At 41.3% G+C, this 12,938-nt stretch overlaps 1 protein-coding gene across 1 annotated transcript in view; it reads right to left on the bottom strand.

The window, feature by feature from the left end:
- The window catches only part of C1QTNF7 (C1q and TNF related 7), a 35,688-nt gene extending 23,119 nt beyond the window's left edge, over positions 1-12,569 (bottom strand). The window contains exon 1 of the mRNA XM_040594340.1: positions 12,369-12,569. The gene's annotated coding sequence lies outside the window, so the exon portion shown is untranslated. The remainder of the gene's footprint in view (positions 1-12,368) is intronic.
- Between the last annotated feature and the right edge of the window lie 369 nt (positions 12,570-12,938).

The following is a 12,938-nucleotide window of genomic DNA, read 5'->3' as shown; positions in this document are numbered from 1 at the left end:
TACCCTCTGTAGAGGAGAGGCCCTATGGCAGCACCCATCCCTTATAGCAACATGCCTCCTGGGTACATGCAGGATGAGCAGACCCAGCGTATGCTATAAAACCTGTGAACCCAAGCAAGGCCAGCCCTGCTGCGTTCATATACCAGCTCAGTGGTGAGAAGGCCCTTGGGTCATCTGTTGGAGCCTGCAGTGGTGAGGGAGATGGGGTAGGAGGAAGACAATGAACAAAAACAGGCTGGTGCTGCCTTGAGGGTTACTGCATGGTCCCTCCAGGAGCGGGCTGTGAGCCAGGCTGAGGTGGCTGTGCTGGGTTTAGTTATCTCTGGTGCTGAAGATGCTGCTATGGAATAAAGTCTCTTGGGTTCCAGCTTTGGATGCTTAGCATTATGACCACAATCCTTTGGGACCCATGACTTGTCCTCCCTCATAGCCATGTTCAGTAAGTGAGTACAGTGCTCTCCTCCTTGTCAGAGACTGTGTGAGGCAGTTACCCATCATGACAACCTGCAGAAAGTGTTTTCTGATCCTGAAAACAAACCCTTTATGTAGGAAATAAAGTAACATGTCCAGCAACAGTACTTTTAGCCATTAGCATCATTTTATTCCAACTACTTAGCCTTCTGATACTGTTTTTTTCTAAATACCGAAATCTTGGTATTTTGTTACTTCTCTAAATGGAACAAACCGTAATAAAGCAATAGCAAATCAGAGATTATTTTAGTTTCAAAAAAATTTGATAAAGCTGAGATTGAAAGTTGGAAAATTAAATGAAAGGGAAGAAACACACCATAAAGAAGTACAATCATTTGACAAATAGCTAATAGACTTAAGAGATTCCCTCGTTCTTAGTGCTCAGGGAGTTTACTTATTTTTCCCTATGTAGAACATGCACAATACCTTATTTAGTAATATTTCAAGAAGCTTTTTTAGCATCTGGCATTGAGTGTAATTGTTGCAATGCTCTGGCAGCATACTACACTGTAAAGCTAACACATTATCATGCCAAGGAGATGAAAAGAAGTGGAGAAGGCTCAAGAAATTTTCAGTGCAAGGTGCAGCTCCTGCTCCAATGTCATTCTTCTGCTTTCTAGTGCTCTGACTAAAAGCATGGGAATTTTTTCCCTCTGTGTGTGTGTGTGTCTGTGTGTGTTTGCTACAAAAGTTGCTATGCAACTGATCTTTAAGTAAAACAGTTTCCATTAACAGTTGTTACATACCACCCTGAATGGTATTAACAAGGTCAATGCAGAGATAAAATAATTATTATCAACATTTCTTGTAACAGCCTAAAATTTTGTGGATATCCTTTTTGTAAAGGAGATAAAATAAACTTTGGTTCATGACATAATTTTTAGATGTAATGTATTCTTTTCCTTTCAAAACTCTACATGTGCATTATGGAGTTAAAAAGACAAGACTAAGAAAATCTAAGCTGACAGCAAATTACTATGACAAATAAATTGACAAGTGCCAAAATCTTCACAATGTTCACCAAAGACTTTGCAGTTGCTGTTCATTTTTATGGCCAAGGTGCTCCACAACTGTGGCAACAATAGCAGATGACCAAAAGAGAAAAGTGGAAGTCCACTGAGATGTGATGTAAAATCAGTGGACTAAATTATGTTCTCATTGGCACTGGTGTAAATCCAGACTAAGACATTGGACTACATTGTGTTTATTTCCAGTTTTCCAATGAGTAACCAAATAGAAATTGGTCCAATGTTCCTCAACTGTCTCTTCCACTCCCTTTTATAGGAACTACTCATGAATAACTCAATGAGAATATCATGCTGACTGCATGTTCTCCACTTGTTAGGAGGAAAAATAACACCACAATGTTTTTTCCAATATACCTTCCTAGTGGACCACCTCTCACTATGAGAATTATGAGGTACTGCCAGCCTCAAGGATCCTGTTTCCTAAGAAAAATCAAGCTGGTGGGTCTGGGGAGCAGAGGAAGTGTAACTGTGAAATCAGGAGCCATCTGCCACCCAAAGAAACCCCTAGGTATGAGAGAATTGACATGAGAGCATCTGATCATGGTCAGCTGGAAAGTAAGGAGGGTGATGAAGATGTGAAATGAGTGGAAACTCCCACTGGAGGCCTCCGAGGGCTGGGAACTGGGGTAAACAAAGTTTTCAGTGGCAGAAGTTGGACCTATTGTTGTTCAAAAATACAAAGGCCAAGTCCTGTCCTGTCCAATACAGGATAAAACCCCAGAGCAGCTGCCTGCCTGGGAATTACCCAACTTTAGTCTGATGCTGTGTGCAGAGTGAAGTGTCTGGGGATAGCTAAACTGTCCTTCTACCTGCCAACTAAATGCACAGGGGGTTGATTTACAGGCTGTTCATTTACCCTATTTGCCAGCAAACACTGAGCCTCTGTGGAACAGACTCACCACTGCCCCACATTGTAAGTGGACATGCAGTGGTGCCTAGGAAGGGTATGGTTGGTAAGATACACAGGAGGGAAAGCATTTTGTCCTGTCTTCAAAAAATCATGCTACAGCACAGTGCAGAGGTGAACTGGGCCCTACAGAAACAGCAGGACTGAGCAGCTGCAGGTGGAAACGGACCTTTGTAACTTCATTGCCACAGATCTGCTCTGCCCTCAGTGAGAGTCTGGAGATGGCAAAGGAAAGGCTTTGTTAAAGCCCAGACCTGGTAGAAGGGCTTTGCATTCCTAAATGATTGAATCAAAAAGCAGAGCATAAACCTCATAGGCAACACGCCTTGCACGAGGTTTATTTTTACTATGTGAAATCAAGCACTGGAATGTCCTGTACTGATTCCAGAAGGGTTAACACTTTACATGCCTCACAGACTGGCCAGGCGGGACACCCACTGCTGCGGGTACAGGCTGTATCCTCATTTTCCTTATACCTCAGTGACTGAAACAGCTGTGCCCTCCTGCCTTTCTCAGCTCACCTTTCCTCTGGGGGCTTCTTGTATTATTGCTCCCACAAATCATACTTCTCCTCCCCCTTCGTTGTCCATTCCTGTTCCAAGAAACCTTCACCAATGCCAACCAACAGAATTTTTTAGTCTTATTTCTCCAGCTGCAGCTTAGCTGGCATATCTCTGAAAGGGGCACGTAAGAAGTGCGTGGTATAGTTAGTAGTATATGGTATGATTGCTAATGCCAGCTGTTGTGCCATCTTTGTGAGAGCTCAGCTCCCTGGTTTTAAAATGATGCCAGACTGAAGAGGAAGATCCTTCACTACCAATTCCGGGATGTGGCTGAAAACAACATGTAGAGGAAGATGGATGCTCTGCCATTTCATAAGGGGAAATGCTGTTCCCTTCTCTCTCGAAAGTGGTGGTACCACTGCAACAGGTGAGGGCAGGAGGGGGTTGCAGCCAGGCTGGCAAGGGCAAGGTGCTCAAACCCACCATGGCTCAGACCTGCTGTCACCCAGCTCACAGCACCAACCGGGCTACCCAGCCTGCTGCTAGTGGGCCCATGTGAGACCAGATGGAGAATTTCTTCTTCCAAACCATGGCAAATCGACACTCTTGTGTTCACATTTTTGTTCTTCACTTGGGGAATTATTGCCTCTCATTACCTTAATAAGACAGAGACACTGTTTTAGTTGCTCAGAGCAGAGCTAAGCAGTTAACAGAAACATGAGAAGCCACTCATACTGACAAAAGGCAGCACTGCAGGCAGCTGCCTGCTTATGTGCTTCCTGGAAGAATTCAGAGAAAGTGGGAAACTTCAACAGAAACATAATTTGTTTGTTTGCCGTAATCAGCTTCTAGCTGATCTGCTTAAAAACATGTTCTTTAACCAAGACTCTAAGGTCCTACTACTGAACAATCACAGTCACCTCTTCTAATGCAGCTTTTAAAGCTTTTGAAAGATGGTAGGACAGACCCTGTTGTGTTTCATCCTGGGTTTTCCTATGTTCCTTTCTGGTGGAAAACTAGGAGGCCAGTACCGGAAAACTCCTTAAGTGATATGACTTTTCCAAGGTCTGCTGTCACAGCTTTTGTTTTTTCCAGTCAATGCCACTTTGGCAAATTAGCAGATTATGACAGGTCCTGGTGCTGTGTGGACTTTCACATTGTATATCCATCCCATACGGGGGTTCTTTTCTCCAAAATGTTCCAATTCTCTTTCTAAAATAATTTTTGCATCTCCAGCCTAGGCAGGGATTTTGAATAACTATTTGAAAAGACAAGACAGTTAAAATGCAGAAGGAAAGAAGTGTTTGTTCAGGAACTGAGTCAAAGACAGAAACACCTTGCTCAAGGGCACACAGGAGCTTTCCAGCAATAAAAGGCTTGAACCTGGGTACCCACTCTGTAGCTTTACTGTAAAACACTTGCCTTGTCCAGAGAAGCAATAGAGCACCACAATGGTGAACTCATCATAACCCCAGTTTAAATTTTAAATGGATGTCTTTTAAAGGAAAAAAAATATCACATAAGTATCTTCTTCAACCCCTCACTATCCATGGGCTCCATTTCCCTCTCATATGTGAGCAAGAATTAACATTTCTGTAGTTCTAATGAGAGCCCATTACTTTGTGGCATAACCCCATCTCACCTACCACCACAGATCTATAACAAGCACAGCAAATTTATTCATTAGATTTATCCTATGTTTATTAACAGCCCATCTTAGAAAAAGAGTCAGTGACAAAAACCATCTGGAATAAACATAATAGAAAACAAACAATGTAATATATTCCATCACTCCAGCCTAATTACACTGTTTGGTGCAAATACAAGTGACAATTTACAAGCTGAACTCTTATTAAAGGGAAAAATGAGCTGCGTGGGGAAGCACAAATCAAAGTAACTAATCAACACAGACAACACATTCAGGGATTTAAGAGCCAAGGTATGGCAGTCTTTTATTCCTCCTAGTTTTCAATTTGGGAGACCTGCTGTGGTGTTGCTGTACATTATACGTTCTTTCTACTTATGAAGCATTGGGGAGAAGCACGTATCTGGTTGTTGTCTTATTTTCACAAGCTACAGCCTGTGTCCTTTAGATTTAAACACTTTTCTTGTCCTATCATTTAGGCTGGGATCAAGGTACACTGTCCCAGGCACCAGTTTTCTTTTAAGGCATCTCTCCTCTTTTAGGATATAGAAAAAGCTTGGAATTAAGAAGTAAGTTAAAAATGGTTGGAGTCAGCTAAAAGCAATGCCAATTTGACCTCAGGTTAGTTCTTATTGAGTCAATTGGTGCAGCAAGAGAAAAAGGAAAAAGGTCTCTCCCTCCCATGCAAGCATCTGAACAACACATGGCTGCTGTCCATGATTTGTTTCAGCTTGGAAGCTGGAACTGACTCATTAGATGCATCTGGTGTCCCCAGGGAAGCAAGAAAAAAACACTGGCAGCAATGAAGAAAAGATGGTAGAAGCCATCTGAAGCAGAAATTAGCCAACCATCCTGTCTGCATTAGAGCATGAACTTCAAGAACAGCATTAGGCACCTGCATGAAAGCTGAGCCCTCAAAGGCATAGCAAAGTGTTACAGTGCTACAATGTGTCAGTTTAGGGAACATACACCCATAATCTGGAAAATACCACCTCAGGCCAACAGGGGAAAACTTCAGACCTCATTACAAGGGGCAACAAGCTAGCATTGCAGTGAAATCAGCTTTTACAAATACACCCAAGCACTGACCACAAAGTGGAGTCGTAACTTCCATAAATGCTAGCAAAACAGGATTCCTATAATCCTACAGTGAAAAAGTCCCTGTGAGTGGAGGAGGTGCTGGAGGAGGGGTTTTTAACTCTTTCTGTGGGGGAAAAAAGCCAGAGTGAGAAAGGGCTACACTGAAGGGGACAAAGATGTCAAAAGACCCACATATTCTTTATCTGTTATAAGGAGGGAGACCAGCAGTTACCACCACCCCAGGTGAAGAAGTGCTTCTCTGGACCTTCATGTTCCTTCCTTGCCTGCAAGGAGCCAAGGTCCTTTCACACTTTGGAAATGGCCATGTAGCTCTAAGACCTTCTATCCTGAGGTTGTCTTGGAAACAACATTAATCTCATGTCAAGACATTTCATATTTTTCCTTGAACTTTTTTTTTCTTTCTTTCTTTCTTTTTTTTTTTTTTTTTTTTTTTTTTTTTTTTTTTTTTTTTCTTTTCTGGAACAGGGTCTAGTGGTCTGTTTCAGGGCCTGGTAGGCACTGAAAAATAGCATATTATCAACAATAACGTAGGCTTATTCTCAACAAAAGGGTTGATAATAAGCAAGCTTTTGTCATAGCTCATGTATGAAAAATATTCAAAATTGTTTCTGCACCTTCTATTTTCAGAAAGAAAAAACAAATGTTAAATCCTTTTCTCTTTGAAGAGATGATGTCATCAATGTGGCCAGAGCGGGATGTTTCTTCATTTAAAAGGCAAGGTGCAAAGTTAAAGAAATACACCCCTGAGAATTTTGAAATTTCAGTGATTCATAACAGCCAAAAGTATTATTGCCAGATAACTGCAGCTCCATCTCTCCAGAGCCTTATCACATCACCTGTATCATCATGCAGATCAAGATGACATAGCTGTTGCTGACTAATTTCAAGTGTGACATTCACAGCATAGATGCACTATTGGGATGGTCTTTGGCACCACTTTCATCCAAGCATCTCTGCATGCGGTCTGCCTGCAGCTATCATTCTCTTCAATCAGGAAGAGAACATGAGGATGATTCTTTCCCTCATGCCCATGCCTATTCTTAAAACACAGTGTATCTAAATCACCTGTCAAACCCTACAGGTATTGTGTTCATTTATGTATCTCTTCTTGGCCTTAACTGCACTGGTATAGATAAAAGAAGGATGACTCTCCATTTGTAAATTACAAAAATCTAGGAGTATGTGGTGTCTGTCAATAATTATAATGATAAAATACCTTTATTTGTAATTTATATGGATTTTTACTTTCTTGTATCACCATTTGTGCTCAGTTTGACTAGGGAATCTGAACATTTTCCTTCCTGAACAAGGAATGGCCATGAGTACAGAGCATTTTCTTTAACAAACAGAACATAGCAGCCATGGTATGGTGAACCCAACATGGTCACATAGTCTCCAGATCTTCACCTTTGTAATTGGGAATTACTCTGCCCATTTGGAATGCCCAGATACTTGTATTGTTGCTCTCTTGAACTTTGAAGGTTTTCTGTAATCCTCCAGGATTCCCTAGTTTGGATTATTTCCTCTGAGGGAAGAGATTCAGGGGGCATGCCAATGATGCTGTGCAGGTAGGTGGGAGGTTGTTCGTGCACTGAGACAGTGATCAGGGTGTGCTGGCGGTGCCTTTGCTGTTACAGCTATGTGGTGCTGAATCTGGTTCCCCATTGCTACAAAAAACCCAAAACAGTCCCAATGCTTTCTTTTGACTACCTGCACTGTCACATTTTCCCACATGATCCACCAAAGGCTTTCAGTGCTGTCAAGGATTTGAACTACTGATAACTGCCAAAGTCAATTTGTGGTGAACACTGCATTTTTTCTTAGTGTTATCAAGGACCTTGCAGGGACAAAATAACTGAAATACTGAGCTATCTCAGTGAACTATCTATCAACAGCCCCTCAAGGCAGAAACTACTTGCTAGAGCATCAGCTGATAAACCAAAAGAGAGATGAAGTTCAGAGGAAGAATTGTTCTAATTACCATGTAGCCTGCTTCACCATAATTTTAGAAAAAGCTGGACACAGATGTTACATGATTGCAATTACAGATTTCAGGAAACATCTTAAAAGCCACAGAGGAAACCTTAAAAATATAACAGAAATAATTCCTTGTGAAAAATGAACACAAGCAGATTCCACCGTGTGTCCCCGTGTCTGTCCGTCCCCTCCTCCCCATATTTAAGGTATCAGGTATGTTAGTTACTTCACTGAACTTCAGAAATGGGCAGTCACTCAAAGATAGGATAGATTAGCTAATAGCTATTGATAACTAAGGATGACACTATCTGTTCCAGCAAGTACATTTGCCTACAGAAAAAAAGACCACGTACCGGTTGCAACCCTCCATTGCAGCAGCTTGTTGAGAGCAACTTCCAGACTAGCTTTTCATCTGCAAACTGGTATGCCACTGAACTGTTTCTTTGCCTGCCAAGACCTTTTCTGTTACAGGAACAACAGTAATGGCAACTGGTCTCTGCTGTCCATACTGGTCACCTCTGGACCAGTTTTGCTACTTCTGGTCCTGCGCAGTCAGTTTTGCTGATTGTCTTGTACAACATTTAGGTTGCGAGCTTTCTGGCAGGTTTGGGAGGTTTGTTTCTGTTTCTGACCCTGTGGGAAGGCTATAGGCACACAACAGCACATCAAGGATTAAAAGCTGCTTTCTTTCCCTCTTGACAAAGATTCTGCTTATTTGTGGGTGGCCATGGATGGACACATGTTTCCAGAATTCAGGGAAACTACCTTCAGTTTTCTACATCTTCACAGACTTCTAGTATGATGTGAATTCAACAGTCATCAAGTCCTGCCTCAGTCCTCACATCTGTAAGTCCAGTAAGTGGTATTCAGAGAAATAGATACATACATGCTGAGGTGTTGCGCCAGACCAGAAACGGATGGTAAGGCTACGCAGAGAGAAAGAGATCTTGCAATATATACAAGAGAAATCTGGCATACATCATAATGTAATCTCTTCATATAATTTCAAGGGTTTATTTAGGGGAGCATCTCTCTCAGTTATGTTGCTGTCAGGTAGCAGAGTACCATCTGCAGTTTTCAAAGTATTTGAACATTTACAGTCTTTAAACAATTAGAATTGTCAGAAAGAAAGACAGCCCATCAATCAGAAGTTTTCACAACTACTTCTCATTTGTATGTAGATTTCTAAACATTACATTGTCAAATAATAGACTATAAAATAGAACCCTTCAACAATTTCCTTTCTTTTCTCACCCCACCCCCCACCCCCCACCCCCCGCTTCTTTTAAACCCTACAGTATTGGATACAGAAGAGATCTTAAAACTTTCAAAGTGGGACTGAAGGAACTGCTCTCTTTGATCAAACTAATGGTTCTGTTAGTCCACCGTTGTCTTGAGTAATGAATGACCAGTCCCAGAAGACATATGAGTGAGGAAACCACCAGGAAATGCATAGCTAGTCAAGTCAGTAATTAAAGCAGCTGTTAGCCTTGGGCAACAGACTACAAGGGCCAGCAGCCTATGCGCTTTGCTTACATGTGGGCTACTTGGCTTGTATGTGCAGAGACGGAGATTGGCCACTAAAGTCCCAACAGTGGACAGTTCAGCCCACCAAGTCTGCTAGGGCATGCTGTCCCCATCAGGCCCCTTCTCCATCCCAAGCCTTCTCTTCTCCAGCAAGGCTGAACACCAGCTATGGTGCTGTGGAGTAAAAAGAGGGTGATTTGAGGTGCAAAACCAGGAAAACTTGTATTCTGGAACAGCCTGGCATTAGAAGTTACTGTATCCTGAAGAAATGAGAAAGGAAAATGTTCCCAGAGGGAATGGAGAGAGAGGAAAAAAAGGAGGGAAAGAGCATATCCTGCATCACCACTGATCTCTTTTAGCACCCCTCCAGCACCACAAACCCTTCAACAGCCCCATTGCTTCTCAAAGGTGGAGGCAAAAACTCCAAAGGTTGCTTAAAATGAGGCATGTCTCTTCTTTCAAGTCAGGCTTGTGCCTTGTATAAGCACTGAGGCCATGCAATAATGTATCTTATGTCATTATAATCAACAAAGTTTAAATAGTTCACACATGTCACAGACTGTCTTGAGTGATTTCTTTAAGAAATAAGCTTCAAATCTGAAAGACAGGTGGAGAGGGAGAAGAGAACTGTAGTATCTAACTATATAATGAATATCCAATAGCAAAACATTTGGATGAAATATGTTTATCTGACTTCTTTTTCTTGAAAGAAAATGAGAGTTATCTTCTTATTTGAGATTTATTCTTTCCATTTGTGTTCCCAAATTTATTCCTGGTCTAAGATCTTATGTTCCTAGATTCTCAGCTCATCGAATTTCATAGCTGTACCTCCTGAAAAATGAAACTTTGGAATAGGAAAGATCAAAAGATTTTTTTTTCACAGTTATATACATAGGCACTGCATTATTTCCTCTGGGAAATTCTGAAAAAAAAAGAAAAAAAAAGAAAGAAAAGAAAAGATTTCAGCCTTTTCACAGTGTACATGAGAATGAGAATGCAATTCTCAACTAGGGCAGCTCCTTTGGCTCTTTTTGTTGCTTGTTCACTTTGACTGAGCTCACATCAGACAAGTGCATTTTCCAGTTGGTTTGTAACTCGAAACACAAGTTGAGAAATGGGATGAAAATATCTTACAACAAATAATCCTGAAAAACGTGGTTTATTGGTTTGCAAGCTAGGAAGTGGCATCAAGCATCCAGACATGGATACTTTTCATTTAATGCATCAGTTCTGCATAGTAAGACAGAGTACATTCCTCCCCATAAAATATACACAACAAAGTATTTAAATATGTTCAAATTCAAAACCATAACCATCTGCTTATCACAGACATCTGTAGCTTCAAAGCAAAGGACTATATGAAAGGTTCAGAAAGCTTTAGAGCTCAAAAGATGCATTTGCCAAGAGACTAATGGAACACATGAATATACACAAATTCAAAAAATATAACAAACTGCTGTTTTCTCCCTGGAGTACAGTTAGACCAGCTAGGTATGTGAGAGCTGAGTTTCAAAGAAAAAAAAAAAAAAAAGAGTTACCTCAGCTCTTATCCATCTCTGTCCTGAAAATTAAACTTTCTGTCATTTTCCAAACACTCCTGAAAAGCAATGTCTTCTTCTTCCATCAGCAAAGGACCCTGACTTCCACACCGATTCCCTACATCTCTGACTCACTACTGCCAATGCACCTTTAAAATGTGATTGTTATCACCCTGCAGACTTCTTTCTACAGAGCCTTTCCCCATTGTTGCTCAGGGACGTGGTACCCCAGCTTCACTGGGAGCAGCACACTGCAGCTACACAGCCTTGCATATGTATTAATTTCCTTGCTATTTTGGCACCCAGGTCTGACTGCCCGGCTGAAGTCAAGGACAGCCTCCCCATTGACTTCAATGACCTGTGTGCATCTCTCTTAATGGACAGTGCCCCTTTCCCCAAGTGGGTCTTGCATTGCCATGAAAACTAAAATCAACAGAAGGGTTGGGAGAGGTGCAAAGCTCTTTGGGGCAATGTCTATGTTCCTCTGAGCACCTGATGCAGGAAGCAATTGTGGTGGCTTATCTGCAATAAATAAAGTTGTTATTGCCCTGTGGGTATGTGCCAGATTTCCACTGTGAGCATTGGAGGGCAGAGTTTGCACCTTTCAGATATGCGAGTCTAGAGGGAAGGACTGGTAAAAGTTATTGGGAACTTGGAAAAAGTGCGAGCCAAATAGAAGGTGTGAAGTCAGAGGGATTAGATGCTTTTGGAAAAGCTTCAAGGAATGCAAGGGGGCTAGAGACTCTGTGGACAGGAAGATACCGGGAACCCTGAGCGCATGAAATTCCTGTCTCAGGTTAATACCACCTGTATCAGGTCAGTGGAGCTAATCGAGCTTCCTGGCATAGCAGCCAGTTTCCATTCATTTCCATCCATCAACCAAAAGGGCAGGGAGGACCTCACAGACAAGAAGAGAAATCTGAGATTTCAGTGCCTGTCTGCCAGGCCTATTGAAGCCAATACATACAGTAACTGCATAGAGGACAAGGAAATGTGTCATGACCTTAAACTACATGGTGAAGCTCAGAGAAAGCTGATCCATCCCTTGCAATAAACTCCAAATAACCATATAGAAAGTGATTAACTTAAATATGAGCATGAACATCAAGATATATTTTATAAAGCAATCAAAATATTTCTTCTGTCATTTAATGTTCCTCTTAGTCACATAATCTGTGACCTCTTAAATCTCACTGTAAAGCATATAAAATCCCTTAAGACCACAAGTTCAACATGGGGGTTACACACCACTTTTGAGTTCGCTGATGCTGCTTTATAAACTACCCTTCTGCTCTTTGTTTTCCTTTGCACAGGTTTTGCATTTTTCTGCCAGCTTCCCATTGTTCTTGAAATCAGAGTAACAAGAAATCAAAGAAATCAGAGAGCTGTCTGTGCCGATCACAGAGAACAGAAATGGTCAGCGATCAGAAAAGCAAACAAAGCTTGCCTGAGCCGTGTACAGATTCTGCTCCTTACACTACTCACAAGCAAAACATTTCTAAAAAGGTTATTTAGTTATTGTGCTGACGTACACACATTAATCAAAGCAACAGAAAGATAACAACATTACTAGTATTATGAAACTCATCTCAAGTTTAGATTATCTCAGAGTTTTTACGAGGCGAGAGAATATATTAAGTTTGGTTTAGTGAAATAAAGCCCTTTACTTACATGGCTTGCAAGAGCTTCCAGCAGCTGGAGTCTTTGAATTGCAGTGCATGCAGACACTGTGCTTTGCTGAAAGCCCCCTAACTTTGGCACTGGAGACAGCACATAACTCACCGGTGCTTTAGAGTGATAAATAATTTCCTTTAAAAATACCCTCACATGTTTTTTTATCAGTGGTGCACACTGACAGTAGACTGCAAAACAGAAAGCCTGTCTGGTGTTATGAGGAAAGAGTTCCCTCTCAGCTGAATAAAAAAAATAAAAAAAAAAAAAAAAAAAAAAAAAAAAAAGAAAGAGTCCTTGACCTCGACAACTAGAATAAATCTACTATATCTGCTGGCTCTTTTCTGAATGCATACTTGAGCAGTAACATAAGAGTGAGCGATCAGAGAGCAGAAACTGTGGCATGTACCGGTAGGGTATGAAAGCAATGCTTCTAGTGCAGGCACAGCAAAATGAAAACACAATGCATATTTTCAGCCTTTAATTTGTTCCAATATTTTAAAAATAAAACAAAGATGACAGGCGTCTCTATTTCAGTTCATAGCTCCCAAGTGGCAGCGTTCTCAGCTC

The sequence above is a fragment of the Falco naumanni genome, chromosome 1 (assembly GCF_017639655.2).
Source record: "Falco naumanni isolate bFalNau1 chromosome 1, bFalNau1.pat, whole genome shotgun sequence".
NCBI lineage: Eukaryota > Metazoa > Chordata > Aves > Falconiformes > Falconidae > Falco > Falco naumanni.
Note: the sequence above shows the minus strand (reverse complement) of the source record. Positions and strands in the feature narration are given on the sequence as shown.